Genomic DNA, 6,338 nt, shown 5'->3' with positions numbered 1-6,338 from the left:
CAAACCAAATGGTGACATCCCAGTGGCCTAATGTCCTCTTGCTGAAGTCTATGCATGTGATATAGCACATCATGCTCTAAAAGCAGCATCCAAAGTCTTTTAAGGTTTCTGTATAAACAGCAATTAACAATACACATGGGTCTGACGCAAATTCTTTCATCCACTAAGCCAGAGAGACATAATTCTCTTGCAGACAGGTGTTGTTTGTCTAGCATTATTGCAGGAAAAAAAACAACAAACGAAACCAACGAACTATGTTTCAAAATGTGTGAAGTGGGAGTGTACACCTCCCACAGAACAGACAGACATAGTGAGGAGGACGAGTCATGAGCCTCACAGCACTCTCAGCAGTTTTACATAAAACAACTGTTTTCCACTTTTTTGGACCAAGATCTGAATTTTTTTTCCCACAAGCCCTTCTGTGAGGCAAAACAGAGAGCAGCAAGCTGCGATGGCTCGGGAATAAAAGAGGACGAGGCGACGTGAGACACTGTTTCAGATGTCCTTTCCTGAAATAACTCCGAAAAATGTAAAATGACTAGAGGAAAATAATCTTGGATAAAGACTTTGCATGTAGTCTTTAAGTCAGAACCTGAATCACACACAAACGAAAGTAAGAAAAGAGTCTGAGCTTTGTTATTTCTAAAAATATTCCAAAATAATGAAGTAGCTGTAGGTGAGTCACAGAGGTGCCTGCTGTTCTTTTCACCTGCTTTTGGAAGTTGTTATGAAGCCAGACATTTTCTCAAGTTTTTCAGTGAGCAATCACTTTTGATTTCAAGTTATTTGCCTCCAGACACGACACACTTTCTATCAACCTTAATTGTAAACAGAAACAACAACAACTTACAATGAGGCTCCAGAAAATAGTGCTGTCAGGATTCTCACTGCATTTTAATGGTTAGCCAGAAATAAGAGTACTTGTCTTAAGCATTCACAGGAGACCCAGTTAACACAGCAACGGCCACCACAAGCTGAAGGGCTTCAGAATCGTGACTCAGAACTGTTTTTCATTTGATTTGTTAGCTGTGTCCTACTCCAGGTGCTACAGTCTTTGAAGTAGGCGGTCTACTAGTCAAAGTGTGCAAAGGTAACCAGCAGTTAGCATGCTAGCGCAAGGGTAACCGTGATGCTGTCGCTGTTAGCTCAGCGGGGTGGGCTTGTTCTCGCACGAGGGTTAGGGTCAGAGATTATTATAGGAGGATTATTATACCTTTAAAGCTGCACTTAAATGAGAGGGCCTGGTCCACGGAGGATTTCCTGTTTGCGTTATCATCTGTTCCTGCCCTTGTCCTTGTGTTACCAAACGCCGCTCCTGTCGCCAAGCAACAGGTAGCTTGCGGGCTAATTTGCTAGCATAACTAACGTCACGTAACTTAACCTATTATTGAAAGATAATTTGTTTCAAGGGCCCTTTAATTTTTTAAACATGCTAGCTGTTCCACTGAGTTGAAACCAAAAACGTTTACATGTAAAAGTTTATTCCTGGGACGCGTAAGAGTCATGTAATTTGAATTGGCGCGCAATGAATCTTGGGATATTTTGGGCTGCAAAGGACGCAACCGATGGATCCTTCATGGCCCGGGAAAAGGAGGATGCATTTGTTGGATGCATCTGAAGGAGCCTTTGAAATGGGACAGACTTCAATGCGCCGCCGTGACACAATCGGCTTTCAAATCTGGCCTTCGAAGGCTGCAGCCCCTGAATTGGGAGGCAGCTGTTGTCGCTCTTTTGTAAAAGATTAAAATGATTGTAACATGCTAGCGATGTCGGCATAATATCATCTGCTAATTAGCAATAAGCTAATACCATGTCGATCTCTCTTATATATATTGACTATTTCTCTTCTGATAGAGCAGTTTTCCCTTCAGTTAAATAAACGAGTCCTTTATGCCCCAATAACACCCTTAGATATTTAACAAGAATAACCCACCACAATGGTCCCAAAGCTGCACTTTTGGTACACAATAATTTTTGTGTAATATCTAAACCACTTCATTTCCTCATCATCATTAGCTTTGTAGCAAAATTCAATAAAAATTGTTTTTCCCATATGAATAAAAGCTGAGCTGTGTAAAGAGAGATTGGTTACTTTCAGGTGAGTCATTTTGCTCAGTCCCAGAATCCCCACATTTCCCACTGTGCTTCCAAAGTCAGAGTTCAAAGCTATTTTGGAAACCGCATCCCGTTTGAGGGTGTCGTATCCTGCTGTTTTGATGTACTAAAGATTCTCACTTGACTCGAACCAAATACTGAGGAAGGGAAATTTGGCCACCAATCCAAGAGGAAACTTCTTGCTGTCAATAATTTCAACTCACATTGTTATAGTTTGAAATGTTTATTGCAGCAGCAGAACATAGCTTGTGTTTGGGAGGAGGTGTTGTCAGGCGACTGTGGAAGTGACGTATATCAATTATTAAATCAGTGCAGCTCGAGTTGTCTGCCTGAACTAGCTCGAAGGCGTCACCCCATAAATGTAAATCCCACTTGTGCCAGCTTGACCGAATTTAAAGTTTTATTGTCTCCACTACAAATGAAATGTAGCCATGACAAGGTGCTCCAACTGACTCTCATGGGCTGGAACCAATATTAGGAGTTTGTTTAATGTGATGTTTTATTCATTTTAATGTACTTTTTTTATTATTGAGGTTTTGTTCTCTATAACTGTATTATTACATTGCGAAATATGGTATCGGTTTGACAATAGTAACAGAAGCGTATGTGGAGAGGAAGGGCCTGAGGAGATGGCATAAAGTACCATACTGTATGTTGATGGGTATTAAGAGAAACAAATGTTTTCTCTCTGTGCTCAGTGTTTCTTTGAGTTTGTTCAATAAAAACATTTTGCAATAAAATCCCCACAAAAAGTGTGTTTTCTTCAGTTTCTGACTTTGTTTTGAAAGAGTTTGAAAAGCACAAGCAACCCCCGAATAAAAGCGATCCCTGAATTCATAAATGAAGTCCAAAGCTATGAAAACAGCTGCTCTACGAAAGGAAAATAACGTATAAGTGAGGTAACATGGTTCACATGAAGCAGAACAGAGCTGTGGCATCCTAGAGAGTTACTTCCCCATGTTGGGCTAGAAAGCCATCTTTGCACATGTTACTCAGCAGCGGTTATCAACCTTTTTACTCCAAAAAACAACGCAGTCTCCTCTCACGACCTCACATGAAAACGCCCACCAGTGGTGAGCAATAATTCATCCACTTAAGGATGTTTCATCTGATTAATAATCAGAGATCCGAAGGCTTAGAATGATTCAGTAATGTACCAGAGAAAAGCAGAATCCGGGGCCTGATAATGAAGTGTAGCAGAAATATGATCACTACTCATCTCAGGACCCTTATCTCGTGACCCCTTTGTCTACCCTCCAGCTTGTTTACCACTGATTCAGATGCTTCCAGCTTTCTGTTGAGGTTTACATCAAGTGACCTCTAAATCCTGTTAAGTTTCCGCATAGCTGGAAGTCAGGTCTTGCTGTCTTGCTCGCAGGTCTTGGTGTGTGATTGCACCTCACAGAAGTAAGGAGGGACACACACCCATTATTCACGTTCACCTCTGTCATAATCACATACACTTTGTACAGGATGTTGCTGTTACCTCTACTTTAAGCATAAGCTTAATTAATTCAACTTTAAGAGGCTGACACCAGAATGAAAAAACAGACATTTTCAGAAGGAGAAATAGAGGTAAGAGCTGCCAAAAGCTCCTTATAAGCCTGTTTAAGGCGGGAATGATGCTTCATTTTCCGCTTTACTGTTCTGCATTAAAGGTACAATGACTGTATGGGGGGTTATGTTGTTCCACCTATAAGCCTGCAGCGGAGGAAGTGACAGAGCAGAGCCTGAACCGTGTAAATGTTGGAGTTGGAAGGGCACGAAAAAGGCAGGACATTTGGAGTTTGTTTTTATGTGAAACTAACTCAAAGAAGAAGAAGTTAGCTGTTATGCTACTTTCTTTGTCAGACCAATATGTCCGACAAAGAAATCTGGAGCTCCCTACACCACGCTCCTTTTCAGTGTAGTGGAAAGGTATTATATATACTTCAGAAAACAATGTCCCATCTGTGTATGTTATCGGTCACACTGGAGGCAAATGCTGTTGTGTTGACCAGTTTACGGAACGATGGCATGCTGTGTAAAATCACACACTAGGGCAACAATATGACGGCATTGTTTGGTTCAGTGAAAAAAAGTGGCTGGGCAATAATGATAGCCTTTCTTTACGCCTTCACATGATGCAGGATAAAGAAGAGCTAAATACTCCACAGTTGGACTTTCTTTTTCTGAGTGCTAAAATGGAAAACTATCATGACTTTTCTCTAATAGAGTGCCTTTGCTCTTTTACCATTGTTCTAATCTTAAGCTCTCTTAGTAAAAGTAGACAAAGTTAGTCTTCATAACCAAATTTACATGGTTTATAAGGAGTCTAATTTTAAATCCAAGACAAGCTGCCATTCAAGTCCTTGGAGTGCTTTTCTCTTAGCTGTCTTTTCAAACACTTCAAGTCTTTACAAATCGTGTGTTTCAGCTCCTCCTCAGTGAGTGCTTTAACTTTAATTGTTTCGATACCTCGGCTGCTTCTTTCGCTGCCTACACCCAAACTGACACCATCTTCTTTCAGTTTTTACACTTGAGCTGAAACCTTCACTGTCACCAACTCATTTTAGATTATTGTAACCAACATTTTGACATCCTACAGTGTTTATGCTTTGACACCACAAGTTATGTAATCGACACTTTCAAGTAATAGATTTTCATGTAAATAAATGTCTGTTAAGTCTCTATCTATCACCGAATGAGGTAACACAATGGCGATTAAGCCTATGGCCCACTGATGAAAGCCTTTGCATTTGCAGTATTACAGACTGGGTGTCTGTGGCGACTTCAATGGAAAAAATCACAAGCGGCGCCCAGTTAGTGACGCATTTTCCATCAGCCAGCAGTGGTTGGTCTGCGGAGGTAAGCGGAGCTAAGCAGCTGCTTCTCCGGTCTCTGCAAGTGTTGTGAGTAAACAGAAATCTACTATGGCTGAACAAACAAAGAAAAGCTGGATGACTACAGATACAACTTCAAAAATAACTGAAAATCCAAAGAAAAAGAAACAAATTCAACACTCAGAAGAAGGCAAACTCAAGGAAGGAAAATCAATAGTTACAACCGGAGCCAACCGTGGACGTCACACATGCAACACTGTCTGGATATCTGGGAAGTGTGCTCCCACAATTACCGTTTATCGCCAAAGAGAACGAAATTGAGATCTTCGAGATTATAACTTTTACCTCATGCAACACATACACTTATGACCTCACCCTTCTCCAACTTCAACTCTTGTCTTTGATTCTGTTTCATCTGCCACATCAACTCCTCTCAACGGCAAAACTTCATGTACGACTTTTCTTCATTTTAAGACCTTTAACTGCAGCTCATATCTCTATTCAAAGACATGCCAAAACCCGAGAAACATCAGCATTTCAGGACATCTATTCTGTCATATTTTTCAACGGAGGTCAGCACGACGTAGTTTCCTATATACATTTGATTTAATGCTCTATAGCAACGTTTTGGGAGTAAGACCACACCTCAACCGTGCCTCTTCCGTCATTCCCAGAAATCCAAACCTACCCCTCCTCTCCTTTTTCCCTGTCGCATTCTGCACCCCTCCCTCCCACCCCTGCTCTTTGTCTGTTTCTTTCTGCCTATCCGTAGGGCCCTGAGGGGGTTCGCCGTGCCAGTGAAGCTTCCCCTAAACGCTGACCTCAAGAAGTTTGACCTCTCCTTGTCCAAGCATCATCATCATCAATGTCATTAATCAACAAACTGTTAATGTGATCCTTGCTAGTAAAATACATGTTATATATACATAATACATAATGGTGACTCTATTGAAACTAAGCTTTTTTAATACATGGTGATTTACTAAGTCTGGACTGAATGGACACTCAGGCGCACAAAAACTTCAATCACTTTAACAATAGTGGCGTATTCTTGAAGAAGCTTTATTACAGGCCGCTGAATGAAGCCCAATACTGCTGCTTTCTTTCGGTACACTGATAAACACACCAGCCAGCCGAGCAGCCGGCCACATTTGAGGTGTGCATTTATCTGTCCACTTGTGCAAACAATGGGAGTGGATTTATTGACTTACTGCGAGCAAGGCAAGGGATAAGCACAGCAAAAAAATGGCATGCTGGCAAAACCCTGACAACACTGAGGAGGTGACTTACACTCGTACTAAAATAGAATACAATAACCCACAATAAGTCAGTGCAATCAAGTTGTCTTCTAAAGCCCACAATAAATCAGCAATGTGCCTGTCTGAGTGGAAAAGACGATAA

This window comes from Semicossyphus pulcher, unplaced genomic scaffold (genome assembly GCF_022749685.1).
Source record: "Semicossyphus pulcher isolate SPU_LCO1_2020_fin unplaced genomic scaffold, fSemPul1.0.p SCAF_14, whole genome shotgun sequence".
Taxonomy (NCBI): domain Eukaryota; kingdom Metazoa; phylum Chordata; class Actinopteri; order Labriformes; family Labridae; genus Semicossyphus; species Semicossyphus pulcher.
This window is presented reverse-complemented; position numbering follows the sequence as displayed.